The 21,061-nt window shown below is 34.9% G+C and overlaps 1 long non-coding RNA gene across 1 annotated transcript; it reads left to right on the top strand.

Annotated features, from left to right (window-relative positions):
- Nucleotides 1–1,290: 1,290 nt before the first annotated feature.
- Nucleotides 1,291–10,133, top strand: LOC124163562. The gene is made up of 3 exons (XR_006865806.1): nucleotides 1,291–1,643; nucleotides 2,696–2,784; nucleotides 6,903–10,133. It is a non-coding gene; the product is annotated as an uncharacterized LOC124163562 (long non-coding RNA).
- The last annotated feature ends 10,928 nt before the right edge of the window (nucleotides 10,134–21,061 follow it).

The raw sequence follows: 21,061 nt of genomic DNA, 5'->3' as shown, positions 1-21,061 counted from the left end.
TAGGGCCGTGATCATTGCGTCGAGTAAGGCTAGGATTTTTAGCTTGCGTTAGATATAGTTTTTTTTTGTGTCGAACCAAGGTATCGCATGTGCTGAATACCATTGCAGTACACGGGGATGAACCTGTGTCACTTGGATGGAAATGTGGTAATTTCCTCCTTGTGCCATGGTGACTTTCTGTGTATTAAAATGGGGTGCATGCGATTCCTTGGGGGAAGGGTGATTTATTTTCCTTGTATGTACTCTCTCCCCAGGCTCAAGACATCGGAACTTCACGTGAAGAGGACCCCAGCTTCTAAACTAGGTTAGCTTTTGGGCCTTTAGGGCCGTGATCATTGCGTCGAGTAAGGCTAGGATCTTTAGCTTGCGTTAGATATAGTTTTTTTGTGTCGAACCGAGGTATCGCATGTGCTGAATACCATTGCAGTACACGGGGATGAACCTGTGTTACTTGGATGGAAATCTGTAATTTCATCCTTGTGTCATGGTGACTTCTCGTGTATTGTAGTGGGGCGTATGCGATTCCTTGGGGGAAGGGTGATTTATTTTCCTTGTATGTACTCTCTCCCCAGGCTCAAGACATCGGAACTTCACGTGAAGAGGACCCCAGCTTCAAAACTAGGTTAGCTTTTGGGCCTTTAGGGCCGTGATCATTGCGTCGAGTAAGGCTAGGATCTTTAGCTTGCGTTAGATATAGTTTTTTTTGTGTCGAACCGAGGTATCGCATGTGCTGAATACCATTGCAGTACACGGGGATGAAACAGTGTCACTTGGGTGGAAATGTGGTAATTTCCTCCTTGTGTCATGGTGACTTTCTGTGTATTGAAATGGGGTGCATGCGATTCCTTGGGGGATGGGTGATTTATTTTCCTTGTATGTACTCTCTCCCCAGGCTCAAGACATCGGAACTTCACGTGAAGAGGACCCCAGCTTCAAAACTAGGTTAGCTTTTGGGCCCTTAGGGCCGTGATCATTGCGTCGAGTAAGGCTAGGATTTTTAGCTTGCGTTAGATATAGTTTTTTTTGTGTCGAACCGAGGTATCGTATGTGCTGAATACCATTGCAGTACACGGGGATGAAACTGTGTCACTTGGGTGGAAATGTGGTAATTTCCTCCTTGTGTCATGGTGACTTTCTGTGTATTGAAATGGGGTGCATGCGATTCCTTGGGGGATGGGTGATTTATTTTCCTTGTATGTACTCTCTCCCCAGGCTCAAAACATCGGAACTTCACGTGAAGAGGACCCCAGCTTCAAAACTAGGTTAGCTTTTGGGCCCTTAGGGCCGTGATCAATGCGTCGAGTAAGGATAGGATTTTTAGCTTGCGTTAGATATAGTTTTTTTGTGTCGACCCGAGGTATCGCATGCGCTTAATACCATTGCAGTACACGGTGATGAAACTGTGTCACTTGGATGGAAACGTGGTAATTTCCTCCTTGTGTCATGGTGACTTTCTGTGTATTGTAATCGGGCATATGCAATTCCTTGGGGGAAGGGTTATTTATTTACTTTGCATGTACTAACCCGTTCTCTCACTAGATGCAAGTCATTCCCGTGGCCGAAGAAATGAAGACGACTTACAACAGACAATTTTAGACCTGAAGAAGGAAATATCTACTCAGAAACTCTTTCCCCTTTAAACGGTAAAATCGTAGTTTTATAATTTATTTCTTTTGTAATCATTTTTGTTTTTAATTCCATTGTTAATATTAAATGCCTTGTTAGACGATTTAATTATCTATCAGATAAGTTAATTTAAAGTTCCCCAACTATCGAATCTGATCCTTTGTGTCCTAGCCAACCTAATTGAGATATTCCTCTATCTTTTTAACGTAATTCCACTGAATTTATTCACCGTCAAAATCGCTGTTTGTATTACGATCATGCAAAGTTATGCTCAATGTGAGTTCACGGCAACAAATTTAGCTTTTATATAATTTTTCAATGAGTTCTTTCAATTAATTTTAATTTAATTTTCATTGCGTATATCCTAGTGAGTTTAATCATTCCTATATTCGAAATGCATATTCTGCCATTTAATATCTATTACTTTTAATTTTCGTTATTTTCACCGCATTACGACTAACTTATGTTTTTTCATTCTGTTCTTAGAAATTAGTTCGTATTCGTTCATTTACTGTCAAGATCTCATTATCTTACATCACTCGTATATGTCATGGTCATTGCATATAATCAGTATCTTTTCATTTCTTAATGTTAATGAATTCTCAAGAATGCATTTATTTGTTGTGTTATATTATATTTATGATTTTGAAAACATTTTTGATTTTTAAAATGAATTCTTTCGCTAAATGCTTCTTAAAGTCCTATTTAAGAATCGACTTCTTTTATTAGCTAGAATACATCCAGTTTAATCTCAAGTTATTGCAGTAATTTAATTTTAACTTCCGCACCACATAATATACATTTTGTCTTTCAGTTTTCTTTTTATTTATTGATAAATTATATCGTGAATAAAATCTATTTTGAAGTATCAGTTCTAATGAAAACATTATTGTACAGGTAAATTAGAGTTCTGCAATACCATTGTAAGGGAACAGGATATCTCTATTTCTTTCAATTTAATAGTTAAGAAGACTTTCTATTGTGATCACACTCACCCTCTTGCCCCCAAAACGATGCAGTTGAGTATTCGCAAATTCTATTTCTGTACCATTTATTTCTCTTTTTTTAGTCGTAAGTCATCTCTGAGGATGTGGGCTGAGAGCTTACGGAGAAATAGCGCTAATCAGGATTCTGTCGGTGCACTGACCACGACTAACGGTGAGAAAATCATTTAATTACGTATTTTCTCTTGGTTAGTTAATTTTTTAAAATGTGTGCTGTAATTTTTGATAATGGAAGGATACTATTGTAATTAGGTGAAATCCAGTTCTATGTTATTCGTTTTGGTATATATGCGATTGTGCTGCCACTTTTTGAACAAGACGTGTTCTGGCAATAGTGGATTATTATTTGGAGACCCTTGTCGTCATCGCTTCTGCAGTCGGTTTTTTAGGATTCAAAGCAACGCTAGAAAATCGATGAAATCATAGTATTAAAAAAAACACAAATTATTCTTTTAATGTCTACAATTCTTCTACAGTATCCTTTTAAAGTTATCTTATAGTTTACTATTTTTAATTCACTCGGTGTCGATATCCGAAATTCAGTTTGTCATACGGATCGTAGTAATATTCTCAGCTGAATCATTTTCTGGTAATTATGAGCATTGTGAGATGAATATTACAAATTTAACTAAATCGCTAAATCATTTCTCTTTTTTTGCTAAGTTTAAGACTGGTAGCCATCAAATATTGCTTGTCAAGGTCTTCACGTTTTCCTGAATTTTTCAATGCGTTGCCTCCGAAACTTTTTAAAAAACATTTTCACAAAACCAGTCTCGCACGTGATTCTTTAGCCATTCTTACTTCGTATCGATTGAAAAATACAGTCGATTTTATTCTAGAGAAGAGTACTTTTTCAGCTTTGCGAAAGAGAATGGAATATAGTAGTTTAAGCCACTGAGTCATTTGAATGCCATTTTATTTAATTTTATGACGTGAGATCCGTCTGTCGAAAATCACACTTTTTCTGATTGTTTCATCACAAATATCATTGCACCACATCAATCCGAAGATAGGTTGAGGCAACCATTCACTTCGCTCTCTCATCTGCTAAACTTTTCATGTTAATGTATAACTTCTCCTTCCCGTCCACCTGTCCCTCATCTTCATCAGTGCACCATGACTAATGATGTGCCGATTAAATCGATCCGTCTTCTCCTTAAGGTTTTCAAATGACTTCTCTTAAGTCCAATTTTTCTTGATACTTCCTCATTTAAGTCGGTCAATAATTTTAATCTGCATCATTCAGAAATAGCACCATGTCTGGAATGCTTCCAGTCCTGAATTAGCAGTTGTCGCGACGTCAATGCCATGCTGCTTTAAAGAAACTCAATCTGTAGAACCTAATGAGATGTTTTCTTACTTCTATGCTTGTTTCCTCGGCTGTTTTCCTGCTTCTGCTCCTGTCAACGTCCATGCCTTGCTCCCGTAGGCTAAAATGCCCCAAAGCCATTATCTTAAGCCATTCTTCTATCACTATCGGATAACCTTAGCCCAATGGTCGATGACTTGTGGTCCTAAAATCTTCACATTTCTCTACTCCTTCCTTTTTTGGATTAGGAATTATGTATTTCTCCTCGAAATCACTTGGAATATCTCCGGTTGAACATATTTCTTATAGAGCTGGGTACAAGTCTTACCTCCTACATTTTGGCTCTGAAATAAACACCATGCACCCCAGTGCCTTATTATTTTGCAGTTCTTATATTGCTGCTTCATATTACGATCTAAAGGTTCTGGCTCCCATGTCTTTCTTAAATGTAAACTAATTATTCATACGGCACCATATTTTTTTTCTTTCGTTGCGTCACCTTAAATTCACACATTCATTCTTCCCATGTCTGCACTTTGTCATTTTTTAATCGGAATACTTATGTTACTTTAACTTTCAATATTGCATCTTATGCACCGTTCTTGTAAATGATTCGCCATCTCGAAATTTTATTGGTTGCTTCATTTTTTCCATGGCAGAGGTAAATTTGATATCATGGAAAAGGTTCTTCATCCACGTTTCTCTAGCTATTCTCGGTTTTCGACAAATCCTATTCGTTATTCTCATGGAGTAGTACTTCCTTTCTTCCGTTTTCACACATGAATTTTCTTTAGTCTTAAATGACGTTTAAGATTTCATCCCAAATCAATAGCTCCTTCTTATAAAATTCTCTTCTTCTCATAACTTCGATTATCGCCTTTCCTCAATCCATATTTATTAGTGATACAGCTATCCTCTATGAGAGTGATTTTTAAAGCTAGCATTTATTTATCTAACTTTTAAATTTATACTTCGCTAGAATTTTCAAAAGTTAGTGCAATAGGTAATATCCACGCATGTGATCAGGGATGATGGCTTACAAAAAATATTGGGGGGCCCATACCGGGGAACTTGTCCCGGGAAATTTTATAAGTAGTGAGTTAAAGTTTTTAAGCATTTTAAAAGAGTCATATGATCAACATTAGAACCCTGATAACTCGAATCTCGATATCTGGATACTCCGGGGAAAATCGACAAGCCTGACACATTTTTTCCTCTCACCCATAACGAATTTTTGAGGGGGCTCGGGACCCCTCAGGCCCCATAGAGTCGGCGCCACTGCTTATGATACTAAACAGTGCGTTGGTAATAACTTGCTTGAGTTCTGAGAAGAATTTTTTGGAGAATTTTTTCTCTGTTATTTCGATTTATTGATCCATATTATCCCGTTATTCTTCCTTCAGTATCCAACAATTCCAACCGCAAAAAGGGTTACCTTAGCACCAGTTTTATTTCTTCCCCGATATCCTCGTTTACAACTGCGACAACTTCATTTTCATGGTCGACGTCGGAATTCAAATCTTTACCGCTACGATATTTACCGGTTTAGTTTTTATTCTTACCATATATATCCTCTCATTGCACTGCGGGACTACTCACTACACTATTCACTATCTTTTACTCTTCGCAATCGTCTTTGCGGCCTTTCGCATTAAATTTTCAACATTCCTAGAACTTCGAGGTTCATTACGTTCTTGCCCACCTCTCGGTTTTCCCGTCAAAATGTTATTTAATTAATGTTATTTATGTTAAGCAATATTTAAGGTTATTTACGACTATCGCCATTTCCCCGCCTAGAGTTCCATTGCTATCTGTTTCTCTGCCTCTTTCAGTTCACTATTGGCCATCCAATTTTCAGCTTCGCTGGAGTTCTCCGTGCCAATGTCTTAGGTGCATATGATGTATGCATGCTATTGACAAGGCCGGACCACATCAGTGGCTTTCTTTCTACCTAGTCCGCTTCCATTACTGATGGAAAGGTACTCTTTTGAGATCAGAGATTGCTAGTCATCTGTTTATTAAACTATTTATATAGTATTATTGTAAAGTATTTATATAGTAGTATTGCATCAACGTTAGGTTACTTTTCCTAGCTCATCAGCGAATTTCTTATCATTACGATTATCTATAATTGTATGTTTACCCTATGGTATATATGTATTCATATTCATGTATACTACTTTACAGAAGTATAGCGATTAGTTGGGAGGTATTTCCATCGTTAAGATGATTTTAAGCGTTTCAGCTGTTCACGGTTACATCTAACATCTTCTTTCGATGAGGAGGTGCTTCATAGCACGATTTGCTGGCGACGAACTCAGTTTTTCCATCGGCAAGGCGCGTTATAGATTCGTAGTCTAATTAATCAAATGAAAATGATATATTTCCTCGAGTTCTTAAAATTATGCGAATCGATATTTGCGCACGTCAATTTTTTTAACTTTATTTAATAGGTACATACCTTTTGGCATAAATATTCCTAAATGTTATCTCAGAATACTCCATGCGTAGGTATTAGCAGAGGCCTTTGGGTCTAAAGCCCAGTCTCATGGTAACATGCTCATTTAAGCCTGAGTGTGTATATTTAACGTCATTTGACCCTTATCATGCAAGTCCCATTAGATAAAGTTGGACATTGAAAGTAATTTCGTTATTCTTTCTTACCCTTTGGTCTGTTTTTTTCTTGGGCAGAATTAAAAGAAATTCATTTTGAAAATAAAAATACAGCCTTAAAATAAAAATAGGCCTTATGTTTAGCGACGAAGCTTAATAAGTTTTCTTCAGTTTTGGAGTCATGCCCAATATCGTTCTCACTAGAATGTATTCATGTAAACAGAAACCCTTTTTATTATTAAGAATTAATATCCACTTGGTTGTTTCGAGAATTGGGCATTTTTATGTATATTAATAGATAGACCTTTGTATCTTATCGTTGAGTACATTAGATTCCGTTCTTACAATAGGGGGAGTACGGCAGCTTGCAATCGTCGACCTTGAAGCAGCAGCTGTAGGAATAAAACGAACGACGACAGCCTCTACATCGACTTAGTGCAGTGACAAAGGAGCTCAACAAAGTGAAAAAAGGAACAGAACTTATAGTGAATCATGAAGAGCTCAATTCTAAAGAGTTGAAGACACAAGAGGAACAATTTGAAGACTCAAGAGATGAAGAATGGCCGTCAACATTCCGAAGAGCTTGATTTTATTTTGTGTTTGTAATTTTGTGTTTATTCCATTGTATATGCCATTTTGTATTTATTTCATGACTATGATTTTGTGTGAATGACAAAATGTGTTTGGTGTTAATGACAGGGTGTAGTTTAGCGTGAGTGAGATTATACGAGAATGAGTGTGAATGAGGGTAATTATGTGAATGTGTGAATGAGGTATGTTAATTTGTGTGAAAGAGGGTATTATTGAGTACCAATGAGAGAATGTCATCTAGAGTGAATTGTGATATTTATTTAGTGTTAATGATGAGGGTTATGTTCTTTAGTATGAATGAGGCTAATTATGTGAATGTGTGAATGAGGTTATGATAATTTGTGCGAATGTGGGTATTAATTTGTACGAATGAGAGAATGTCATCTAGAGTGAAAGTTGATATTTATTTCGTATTAATGATAATAATTATGTTATTTAGTTTGAATGAGGTTATGATAATTTGTGCGAATGTGGGTATTATTTTGTATGAATGAGAGAATGTCATCTAGAGTGAATGGTGATATTTATTTAGTGTTAATGATTATGGTTCTGTTATTAAGTATGAATGAGGGTAATTATTTAGTGTGAATGAGGTTATGATAATTTGTATGAATGAGGTTATGATGATTTGTATGAATGTGAATAAATTATTTTAGTACGAATGAGAGAATGTCATTTAGTGCGAACGAGGGTATTGTTTTATGTGCGAATGAGGCTATGATAATTTGTGTGAATGAGGGTATTATTGTGTATCAATGTCATCTAGAGTGAACGGTGATATTTATTAAGTGTTAATAATTATTGTTATGTATGAATGAGGGTATGAATGAATGCGGGTAATTATTTAGTGTGAATGAGGTTATGATAATTTGTATGAATGTGAGTACATTATTTTAGTACGAATGAGAGAATGTCATTTAGTGCGAACGAGGGTATTGTTTTATGTGCGAATGAGGCTATGATAATTTGTGTGAATGAGGGTATTATTGTGTATCAATGTCATCTAGAGTGAACGGTGATATTTATTAAGTGTTAATAATTATTGTTATGTATGAATGAGGGTATGAATGAATGCGGGTAATTATTTAGTGTGAATGAGGTTATGATAATTTGTATGAATGTGAGTACATTAATTTAGTACGAATGAGAGAATGTAATTTAGTGCGGACGAGGGTATTGAATGTGTGAATGAGGTTATGATAATTTGTATGAATGAATGAAGGAATATTAATTTAGTATGAATGAGAGAATGTCATTTAGTTTTAATTTTCATATTATTTTAGTGCGAATGAGGATATTGTATTAAGTGTGAATGGGGTTATGATATTTTGCATGAATGAGGTTGTGACATTGTGTGTGAACGAGGATATTGAATATAGTGTGAATGAGGGTAATTATTTAATGAGAATGAGGTTATGATAATTAGTGAGAATGTGGGTATTTTATGTAGTGTTGTAGTGTGAATGAGGGTAATTATAAAGTGTGAATGAGGTTGCGATAATCTGTATGAATGAGGGTATTAATTTAGCATGAATGAGAGTGATTACGTTACAGTAAAAGAGGGCATTATATTTATTTTAAATGATATGTCATGTTGTGTGAATGAGGGTATTAATTAAGTATGAGTGGGAGGATGTAATTTATTCCAAATGGTGATATTTATTTATTGTTAATGATGATTGTTATGTTATTGAGTATGAATGAGGGTAATTATTTAGTTTGAATGAGGTTAGAGTATTTTGTCTGAACGATTGTGTTATTTTTGTGCGAAAATTATTTGTTATTTAGCGTAAGTGCGAGCATGAAAAAATGTGGAAATTAGTGTGAATGAAAATATCACTAATAAGTGTGAGTGTGAGTGAAATAATTTTATTATGAATGTGTGAATTTGCTTGTGAGTGAATCTAGCATTGTATTGCGGATGTGTGTGGATGAGAGAATGTGATTTGGAATGCATTAATGAATGGTTGACGTAGTGATTGATTTCATCGTAGAACTCTGGTAGTTTTGTGTAGAAAGTAGTGTAGTGCATGTCCCCCTCAAATCCAACTGCGTCCTCAACGTGGAGAGGGGGTGTAACAGCGCACAGTCATGTGTCAACAAATTTTTGAAGGAAATTCATTCCAAACTGCCACATTTTGATCGGCTGTTTTCTTGATTATTTTTTTCACGGCATTAGCGAAGTAATTTGAGTTAATGCAAACCTCGTACAAATGTACAATGTATAACTCAGTTTCAATGCATGACTTTCCGCTGGCTAATGCAGTTGGTGACACGTGTGTATGTACTATGTATCAGAGTGTCTACGAAGTTATTCGCATTTGTAAAAATTTGAATTGCATCAGATTATTCAAGCGCATAAGGGTTCAATTTTTAATCATGGAATTTTTAATTCTGGATGTAAAATCCGCCAGTGATAACTGATTTGTCAATATTTGCAATAAACAATACATTTATTTCAGTATACACATTGTTTTTTCAATAAATTTATATGATGAACCAATATTTAACTTACGAGTATCTTCGTAGTTCATGAGGAATTAAAGTTTAAAATTACCTAATTTCATTATGCACACCTTAGAGAAATATTGCATATTCATTTTTTTTAAGTGTACAAATATTTTTTTCAATAAAATTTAAACGTGCGGTTATATTTAACTGGAATACTTATGCACTTTAGGTGCTAATGGGAGAAATTTAGAAGTTAAAGTTGTCACTGTAAATTATCTACGACTGCAAAAAGCAATGTATTATGTACTTTTTTCAAATTCAAAGTTTGCCATATATTAATCAGTAAAAATGTAATTATAACCCCATTTTTTATTTAAAATATCTTCTTGGTGCATGTTTAGTGTGGTACTGGTAGGATGTGGTGGTGTGGTATTGTGGTATCGAGGAGTTTTTAATAACATAATGTTTTGTATTTTCGCCATGTGGAAGAATTTACTTTCATATATTAATATACATAATATAATTATTATATTTATCAACATATGATTTTACTCTTTTAGGTACTCATTTCCAATTAAATTATTGGTGCACCCATACATAATTTAGATTAACTGCTTGGACCATTCCCTACTGAGGGAAATGAAAAATTTAAAATTACTCTTTTTTGTAATTTACACCCTCTGGAAACAATGTTTTCTTCATTTTTTGAAGTGCAGATCTTGTTATATTCAATGTATTTGACTTTTTCTTCATCCTAAGGATATATATAAATATAAGAAATAGAAACGAGAAATTACGCGGAATGTGGCATTTTTTTATTTTTCTCTTCCTGCAAATACCAATATTGTTTCTATTTCAATTTAACGCTGGCATTTTTACTGCCTTGGTATTTTATATGAATAAAATTAAACATCCTTGTTTAACTTCAATGCCTACGTACATCATGTATTGCTGTAAAAATATTTATTTTTGACAGGCTTTATTAACTGCTACATTCATTTTTTACGGTGAGAAATGCGAATTCAAAATTATGTACTTTTCTAATTTACAGTATCTGGAAATATTTTTTTTTAAATTTGTTGAAGTGTAGATCTTTTTATATTAAATGTATTTAACTATTAATGTCTACAATGTCCAAGTAACTGAGAGAAATAAAAACTCGAACTTGCTTAATTTTATTTTTCAGCGTTTTCTGAAATCAATGTTGGTTCCATTTCAATGTAACTTTGTCTTTGTATTTTCAATAGAAGAAAAGAATACATCCATGTTTTTTTAAACATCCATTACCCTTAAATCATGTATTGCTGTAAAACATATAAATTTAAAATCGCCTATTTTTATTATGTGTGCTGAGCAATGCATTGGCATTTTCTATTAATATTTTGATACTTTGATATGTAACTTTCTATTTTTATTAAAATTGACTGGCATATCCTTATTAAACTTTTAGTACTATCAGTGATCGTCGGTTATACTTTGGGACTAGATAAAAACACATATCAAAACTAAATTTTGAGCTTTTTTAAACTAGCTATTTATCTCCAATTATCATAAATTACTGCGCAAGTGATATTAAATTCGATTATATATTATTTCTTATTGATACTTCAAAGTGGGCGTATTACATTCATAGAGAAAAAATCCTAAACGTGTAATCAAATCCTCATGGATACTGTTAATTATTCCGTTTTTGTTAATAGTTCTCTTCATTGAGATTAACTTCGCTTGAATTTTAACCAACACTCAATTTTTTTAGTTGTTTATGACAGATGTCGAACTTGTCGAAATACCGCCTATGCTAATACCTGTATTTCTCTTACTGCCACAGTAATACCGCATTTAAATATTGGCCGGTACTACCGGAGTAGAAAAAAATAGTACTCGGTACTACCAAATACCGATATTTTTGTCCATCCCAGGAGTCAGGCAGCTGCGAAATAGTATTCATGCCATGAATGCCCCTTGCTGCATTAGGGGCGATTTGCATGTGGTCCGTGGTTCTGAGCCGAATATTGGTCTAGTTCATCAACACGCTCACAGATAGAATCCGATTCACGAGCAGATTCACTCTTTAGTAGTAGATGACGTCATTCCTATTAGAACTTACTAAGGCAATCTCATGATAACTTTTCCCATGAATATTTCGTTCCGGTGTTATAAAAAATGATGTCTTTCAATGCAGCAAAATGCATTTATGCTGCATTTCCTAAATTACATGAATGCATTCTGATGTATTTTGTAAATTTATTATCGAAAACGGCGGTGTTTCTCCACGGGTACGAAAAATGCTACGAAATATCCTGTGTAGTTTACATATACGTCAGTATGAAATTGTACCTCGTTACTGCAGCCAATTTTGTGAAATTTCAGTCAATTAAATTTCAGGCAATACAGTCAATTTTACTTTCATCGATGAAGTATCCCTCGTTAAAAATTCTCAATGATATGGAGCTCAATATAATAAATTCTGACATTGTCTTATGCTGAAGCAATGGGGTGGTTTCCTTTTATTTTTTTATATTAAACGCATACATATATAAAATGGCAAATCGGTATGCCACTGACTGACTCATCAATATTCGCAGCCCAAACTGTGATAGGTGTGGGTATTTGGCTTTTTGGACGTAAAAGTAATAAAATATTCATCGGGAGAAAAAATCTGAAAACTTGAAAAAGTCGATTGGTTTTCGAGATATATCGACTTGAATTAACATGGGAGCCTTATGGGACTAAAATGTTTTCGCTTTTAATATGTGCTTTTAAACATTTGAGGAACATGACTTTCAGTGGACATAAACTAGATTTTTTTTCGATTTTTTGGTGTGGTTATCATTGCGACAAATTGATATTTAGTATTTTTTAAATTATTTTTTGAACGTTTTTTATGCTTTTCTTATGGAAAAATTTTAGGAATTTTTTTTACCAACTTGCAATAATTGTACGACAAATTCCTTGAAATATAAGGTGGAGGATTTTTTGGTTGATTTTTTGGCTATCTTGGAATTTTCATATGTCGAAACGATTCCGAGGAATAAACGATTTCGATTTTACATTGTCGTGATGGGCGAATTTTCAAACTCGGATTTCGGCGTTGCGACATGTGCCATATGCAAAATTTGGAATCTCCTGGGAAAACTGTTTAAGGTGCTTCGCACCCTATAGTTTCACACTACTTTCCCCGTAACTCTTTTGGTTAATTAATAATTTAATTTCAAAAAATATGCTGCACGTGAAAAATCATTGTCGCCATATTTTTGTAGAGCATTCAATGTTGAATATCTTAGCAACCATTCAATGTTGAATATCTTAGCACCACTACGTGAATGAAATTTTCAGAGTAATACTTTTATGGAAAAGCTCAACTTTTAAAATGATGGCCATTCCGCTCGATCGATTCATGTGAGAGTTATATCGATACTAATCTCCTTAGTTACGCTTTAATCGCTAATAACTTTTTTGTTGATCAAGTTATGAAATTGAAAGTCATACACAATGCAACTGCTAATGTGTTTTATCCGATAAAAGTTAAATATTGCAAATCAATTGGCTAGAGTCGAAGTTATGATCGATACAAGGTTGTATTCGATGGGGATCTTTTTCAGACTTATTTACATAGTTACGGGGATAATTTTTTTCACAGTATGTTATGAAAGGAATGAATTATACATACACATAATTATTATGATTAGTAATGTTTCGTAATGAAGATATATCGATATGAATTTTTGTCTTCATGTTACAGGTCCCCGTAAGAAATACACGCATCGCCCTATATACGTCACCAATATAAATACACAGGTGAAATTTGGAAAGGGCACACATCGGACTATGCACAATAAAGCCTCACCGCCTAACTATTTAATGGATTGATAGCATTACGTAATCGGTATCTCATATGCAGCACACCTTAGTTATGCATATGGATTTTACATTGAATCAATAGCATTGCGGAATTTACCGTACATATGTCAGTATAATCGAAAGATCGAATCGATTATTATAGCAAATACGTAAAATTGGCATAACTTCAATAGTATATACGTTGGACAAATAAAATTTGGTCAATGGGTACATCTTGGTATTCCTCACAATGCCCAATAGAAATTTGTTTTGCATGTAGTCTCACATTTGATAAATATCGAATCTTCGTTTACTTAAAATATATGGAATTGCTATAACATATAGGATTTTACTTCCACGGGTATAGTTGACCAGGAATTATATAGTGGATGACCATAGACTGGAAGTAAAACCAATACCATTGCGGATTTTACCGTACAGATGTCAGTATAATAGAAAGATCGAATCGATTATTATAGCAAATACGTAAAATTGGCATAGTATATACGTTGGACCAATGAAATTTGGTGAATGGGTACATCTTGGTATTCCTCATAATTCCCATTGGAAATATGTTTTGCATGTAGTCTCACATTCGATATATATCGAATCTTCGTTTTCTTAAAATATATCGAATTGCTATAACATGAAGGAATTTACATCCACGGGCATAGTTGACCACGAAATGTAGGGTAGATGACCATAGACTGGAAGATAAATCAGTAGGGGTGCGAATTTTTCAATTCACATGTCAGTATACTTAGATAATTCGATACGATTATGGTATCAAATATGCAAATTGGCGTATCTTTATAACAATTGATGTAAGACCGAACAAGTTTGATTAATATGATTATCCTACCATTTTCCATACTGCACTAATGAAATGTATTTTCTTGCTTGGCTCCCATTTGACTCATATCGAATCTACATTTTTTTTAAATATCGAATTGCAATTACTTTTGGAATTTAGCATCTACAGGGATAGTTGTGCATTCATTATAAAGGTAATGACCAATGAGTGGATGGCAACTAAATCTGATAGCGAATCGTTGAAATCAAGTGCCGCTATAATCGAAAGTTCAATTAGTTTATGGTAGAATATACGGAAATTGGCTTATCTTCTTTGTTATTTCAGTTAACCTAATGAAATTTGGTGAATAGGTGTATCTTAGCCTTCTTCGCGCAGCACTTTGGAAATATGCATGATTGGTGGACTCGCATTCGATGTATTTCAATGCTGCATTTTCCTCAAATTAATCGTATCGGTATTCCTAAAAGGATTTATCATCTTCTGGTATAGTTTTGTTAGCAGTTATTGGGGAAAACAATTCAATCGAAAGGAAATCAATAGTATCGCAGAATATACATTTCAGAAGTCAGTGTAGGTGAAATACCGTAACCATTATAAGGGCTATTTTGCAAATTGGAATATCTTGAAAACTATCGCTGTAAGGCCAAAGAAATTTTAGAAATGGTTACAATGTCATATGTTACGTACTGTATTATGGACATTTGTTTTGTGAGTGATATATCTTAATATATTTATCTAACGAATCTGCGTTTCATTTTCGAGTTTCACTCATCACAACGATTATGGATTTTAAGAGTTGAAAAATAACCACAAAATCGTCACTCTCTTGAAATTTTTAAAACCTTTGTCCAATTATGTCTCAATGCTAAACTTAACCTATTCAAATAATGATTTATCCGTCAAATTAAATCCTATTGAAAATGACAAATGTTTTTATAAGTGAACAATTAAATTCCTTTCCCTTTCAAAAAAACGGCGGGGAATTAAAAAAAATATTTATACCACTTATGGACGCAATACTCGACAACACGTGACAAAACTATGTTCCCTCCCCCTTATTACCCGCTTGATGAATTCAAGCGTCAATCGACTCGTCCTAAATATAAAGATGTACTCCTGGAGTACGTATTTCACGCTTATAGATTTTTAAATGACGCTATCTATTTTTCGCGATAGCATAAAAAGTGAAAAATTTCAAGGGCGCGAATACGCGACGGTTAAGTATGAATGCTGGGAAAAGCCCGTTTGACGTCATTCTGGTTCCAGCTTCCACCGTGTGAAGCCACCTTAGTGCGATGCTATGAGCGCCGCTATGATGCAGGTTGCTAGCAGGTAGCGCTTGGCTTAAATAAGGATAATTAATACCCTATAAAACGAAGGATGCTTGCCGACCTTAGCAAGGGATCATAACTAAGGTGGAGAAAGCCATGGCTTAGGGGGGGAGGGGGGAGGTCCACGGGAGGCCCAGCCATGGGATGGATCTGTTGAAGATCGAAGTGGCGCCAATGACGAATGTATTTAAATTGAAGATGATGGCTCGTATAATTGAAAACGATAGTACATAAGCTATGTATGATCCAATTCATTGCACATTTTTATCACTGAAGACATCTATCCGCAGGTGGTTCAAATTAAACATACCATACGACTTAGACGGTGTCGTAAAACATGAAAGTTGACTGCGAAATGAATAAGCTTCAATGGAATTGTTCATGCGTTTCATTAGCTAAATGTAATGCTTAGAAATCAATTATTAAAATATATTAAAATTATTATGTCGTGAATCCACTATTTTTTAATGTGTACATATGGTTAACGCTGCTCTCCACTCATTTATCCTGTCGACTAATCTCGTCACACAGATTGCATTTCTTGTCTTACATATCCTCCTTTACCTGTTCCATCTATTTTAATCGAGGTCTCCCATTTACGTTCTCGCTATTTACTTGCTCCTCGACAATTGTCTTCATCATGCCATCATGTCTCAAGATGAGGCCCTAAAAGGTTTTCCGCTCATTAGGGTTTCAAGTGACTTCTCTTCTACTTTTCTTAGGTCTTCCTCATTAATTACTCGGCCTATCCATTTGATCCTCATCATTCTTATGTATCACCACATTTCGAAGGCATCTATCCTTGATTTCTCCGCTGCTGTCATTTTCCATGCCTATCTTCCGTAGAGAATCAGTGGGAAGAGATTTTCCCTATTTACCCTCAAATCCAAATCTTTTTCGTTCACTAGGATAATGGTTGGGAAATACCAAGTAAAAGATTTTATGTTGCAAAGCAGTTGATAACCTATCAATATCTTTGCTATTAAAATAGAATATTCTTTTCTGGATTAATTTTTAACGTAAATGGAAACCTAGTTGTTGAGGTGTTCGAACATGCATTTTTTTGCTACTTCATGACACGTGGCAAGCGCTGAGAACTAAAACAATTACTTTCTGCTTTCCAGTATTGCCTGTTAATGTTAGATTATCTTTACTGTTATGCGCAGGGCCGGAAGTTTCACATCTTCGAAGTGCTTATATTTTCCTCACTCGGCTGTGCATTCACTTTTGGAATTGAAATAGAATTTTTCATGCATTCTAGTTTTTCACGGCTTTCCACGTTGAATTTTGCATTCCAGGTTGGTCAGTGCAGTTTATTGTGTTATGGAATACGGGTTTGAAGCCCTTTTGACTTATTTATTCCGAATGCCATTGCCTGCATTCATCATGAGTCTGAACGAAAATTCTAATCGAAGGATCCCAGTGTTCCTCATTTTCGCTTCATTAACGAGGGCACGAACGACCTTCAAAACAATTGAGAAATGATTTTGTTTTAGAAGAAAGACAGCCGTGGGTCTTGATATAGTCCTTCCATAAACATTCTTACAACATTCCCCTATTCTTTAAGCCTTCCTCGATTGATATATTTCTAGTCGCAGATAATTGTATTATTATTTCACGTCTCAATGATTCTTGAATGGGTTTTCTCAAGAAAATTGGTATTCATATAGGTCCCGCGAAAGGGGCTAAATATTGAATATGTAACGCGTAGCTGACAATACAGCTTTGGTGTCGATTGTGATGTAAACATAATTTATGGTTTTTGCATTATATTTAAAACTATATATAGTTACATTTACTATTTTCATCGTCAGTTTTCTCGAAAGTTAAGTTCATTTTGGCGCCCGTTTGAAAGTGAGAGGGAAGTTCAATGTACATCAATATATGGCGTTCATATCGCTTTAATATAGCTACTCACATGCTATTTCATCGGTGTATTTTTAATTTGTGTGTGCAACAAGGGTTCATAAAGCCTCAGGCCTTGATTATATAATTTACATAGTTTGACTTGATCAATGACACGTTGCATAATTTTAAGACGTAGTGGACATCGTAGCACATTTTCTCGATAAACCTTAGACTGGAACTTTAAATTCACCTATCAGCGGATTGACATTTGAGAACATTTTATTACCATTAGATCAACACATATTGCAGGTAGTGGGATATTTATTGCTAATTTTGGATGCGTATACTCAGTGCTTACGCATGAGTAAATGCTATAATTTTTTTCCTTAATCTGATACTCTGAAGGAAATGTTTATTAGAATACATCGGATAATAATCTTTTACACGCGGCTCAAAGCAACTTGGAATGTTAACCAAGGTGGGTAATCAATAACATGGTAACCATAACATGGTAATCAATTTTCAATTAATTAGACAATTTTTTGACATGTATTCTAATTAGCAATGGGGAATTTTCACATTTTTTGAAAACTATGTCAAAATGTAGTAAACCTCTAGGAAAGAATATCTACCGGGGTAAATTTCAATACAAGCGTTAGTTTTCAAGATATTAAAGGTCAAAGTGGAGGAGTGGGGGGTGCGAACGAAAGTAGTGTGTCCAAGAGGAGTGACGTCATTTCTCCCCAAACAGAGTTGCTAACGTCCGAGGCGTGGAGCTTCGAGATTGTTGCGGTATACGTACGCCAGGAATACGGTATGTTTACCTACGTGAAGTGCTGTTTATAATATCGAATAATAAATATTGCGTGGTGCCTATGCGTTCAAATACATCTCGAAATTCTAATAAAATATTCGTCCTTATGTCGAATAATAAAGCGAGAAGAAAGAAGTGGGTTAAGGCGATGAAGAGGAAGAACGATCTGTCGACGAAAACGACGGGATTTGTTCGTGAAGATCACTTTACCTTAAGTAATTACGACAGAATTATGCTGAGCAATGACTTGAGCGTGTGGTGCGGAGGACGTGCCCTGTTCGCGCAGTACCCGCCTGTCGCTTGCATGCTGTTTTTGCTGAGTTATCGTAGGTTGACGGCCCTCGTAGTACCTGACGTCTTATAATTATAATATGTTTTGAATTCGTCAATGATTAATCATGATAAGAATACTTAAAGGGTACATACAGTAGGCTACCCTCCCTCTCTCCGAAATCAATTGATTCACATGCATAATATTCCAACTGAACTCCCTCGAAACCATATTTGCTACCTAGCAGTGTATAATTTGTAAGAAACTCACTGATGCATAATCACTACCTCCTCAAATCAACTGACTTAGAGCCATAAGAGTAAATACAACCTGAGGAAGTGGTGGAAAGTCGAGGTCAGGAAAAGTCATGCCAATTGAAACCAGAGTCAAAAATTGTTGGTGTTCAGAAAAGAAACCTGTTTCCGCCAATGCTGCTACTTCTCCTATGAATATGATAAGTGACTGACATGGAATCAGACAGGGAGATATGTAGCCAAAGGGTCAAGTATATTGTGTTTTTCTTGGAAAAAAGGCAGCATTGTATTTAAGAGTAGATTGTGAAAATTATTTTATTGTCGATATGCTATCAGGAAAGACTGGGTCACCTGTTATTGCTATGTTCAGGAAAATTAGACTCAACAAATACTTCAATATTTTAGCCTCGAAGATCTCAATGTCTCACCCTCGACAGCGGCACGATATTTCTCTGCTTCCATTATTCCGGTGGCTGGTCTTTTGAAAAATCTAGTTTTTTGGGTTGATAAAAATAAGATGTTGCTTAATATGCCAATTCCCTTTCCTGCTCGCCTTCACATGTAGATTCAACTATTGATTGTTTAGACATAGAAATAGAAAAGCCAGGTAACCCAATTTGGCAAAGTTTAACCTGAATTGGAGCATAAAAAAATAGATCAGTACTCACTGCAGTGAGTGACATTTTCTATTGTATGGATCAGTTCTTTTTACTGCGATCAGTGTAACAAATTGCGCTTAGTTTATTACGCTGCGATAGGTATAAAGTAAAAAAGTGAATTGCGAAGGAAACTCTAAATCCGTTTTTTTACAGAACTAATCAGTGCATTATACTGCTGATTGTGAAAAATAGAAATAATGTTTTTTCAAACGCAATTATTTCAAAAGGAATCATTTTTAACATTACTTTAAAATCAGTGAAATGTTTATAGCTCTAATATTTCTATCTAAACTCAATCAAAAAAAAATAAACCATATGATTCTTCTTTAGAAAATTTCATTTATAGAGGTAATGGTGGCCGGGCAATAGATAGTGTCATTCGCATAAACTGGATTTCTTGAGCAAATTCTAAAAGGCTGTGGGGTAAAAGTAGATCGCGCGTTCAAACTAACTGTTCACTCATTCAGTGGTAAAATTTGAGAGTTAATTAGACCACCAAGAGTTTCCAAGAATGTAGAGAGCTCTCAAGATGAAGTTAAGCTAACCAAGCAAATAGAAAGCTTTAGGACCCATGTGGAGAGAGTAATAAGAAAGATCAGGGAATACAAGTTGCTTGTCCTTCATTCCTGAATTGACAACCGTTTAGTGCAAAAAAGCACGATTAGAGGATAGCTTTAAAAGACAATCACTTCTACCATAACGATATTCAAGCTCTGCCTCAATGATGGGGAATTTTTTTAGGAAGCGACGGAAAATACTTTGAATGATTCATTTATAACCTTTTTTGAAATAAAGATGTATTTTTCATTTAAAAACAGCGAGAGATTAGTTGCGCACCTAATACCTACTATTTAACATAAATGATTGATTTTTTTTCATACGTTTGCTAAATAGCTTATAATTATTTTGTAGGCTTCTAATAGAAGTGTCATAGCTTACATTAAAAGCTGTATTATCTTATCCTTATGCCTATCGTTAAGCAGTTAAATGTATGCATACAGAACACATAGCATAGGAGCGGTGCTAAAAGCTGGCACTCCACGTCTCACTTATGTCACGCATTAAAATAATCTTTAGTTTTCAATTTTTACCCTATCCGATTTTGTTAGTTATAAGGGGAGAATGTCATAAGCACTAAATAAAATCAAATTTCATTTTAAAATCGAAATTCAAACTTGGCAACCTACTTATCTCGGTCAATGCAATTGACCCTCAGGCTTTATGGAGGTTTATGGTTTAAATCAAACGATAACAGCTTTCCAGGAAAAGATAAGTGATTTTAATGCCATAATTGAAGACAATACCTTTGATTCGATGGTTTAATCTCATGTGCACTCACGATAGACATGTTGTTCGTGTTTTTTTAATCTCATCCATGCTTCTTCTTGAAGTTCGTTTTCCTCCTCAATTCTGATTTAAAATGTGATCACATTTTAAAATGTGACCGCTTTGCTGCTTTGTCATTATAATTGACGATCATGAAATCGTATCACCTAGTTGTCAATTCCATAACACGTTGCTAATAAAAATTATAGAGTGACATAAAAAAGGATATTGTAAGCCTTATATGTTACCTTTGTGGCACTTAGTGGGTGATACAGCTCTTACCCGGGATTTCCTAGATAATTTCCTCGGC

Source organism: Ischnura elegans, chromosome 8 (genome assembly GCF_921293095.1).
Source record: "Ischnura elegans chromosome 8, ioIscEleg1.1, whole genome shotgun sequence".
Classification (NCBI taxonomy): Eukaryota; Metazoa; Arthropoda; class Insecta; order Odonata; family Coenagrionidae; genus Ischnura; species Ischnura elegans.
Note: the sequence above shows the minus strand (reverse complement) of the source record. Positions and strands in the feature narration are given on the sequence as shown.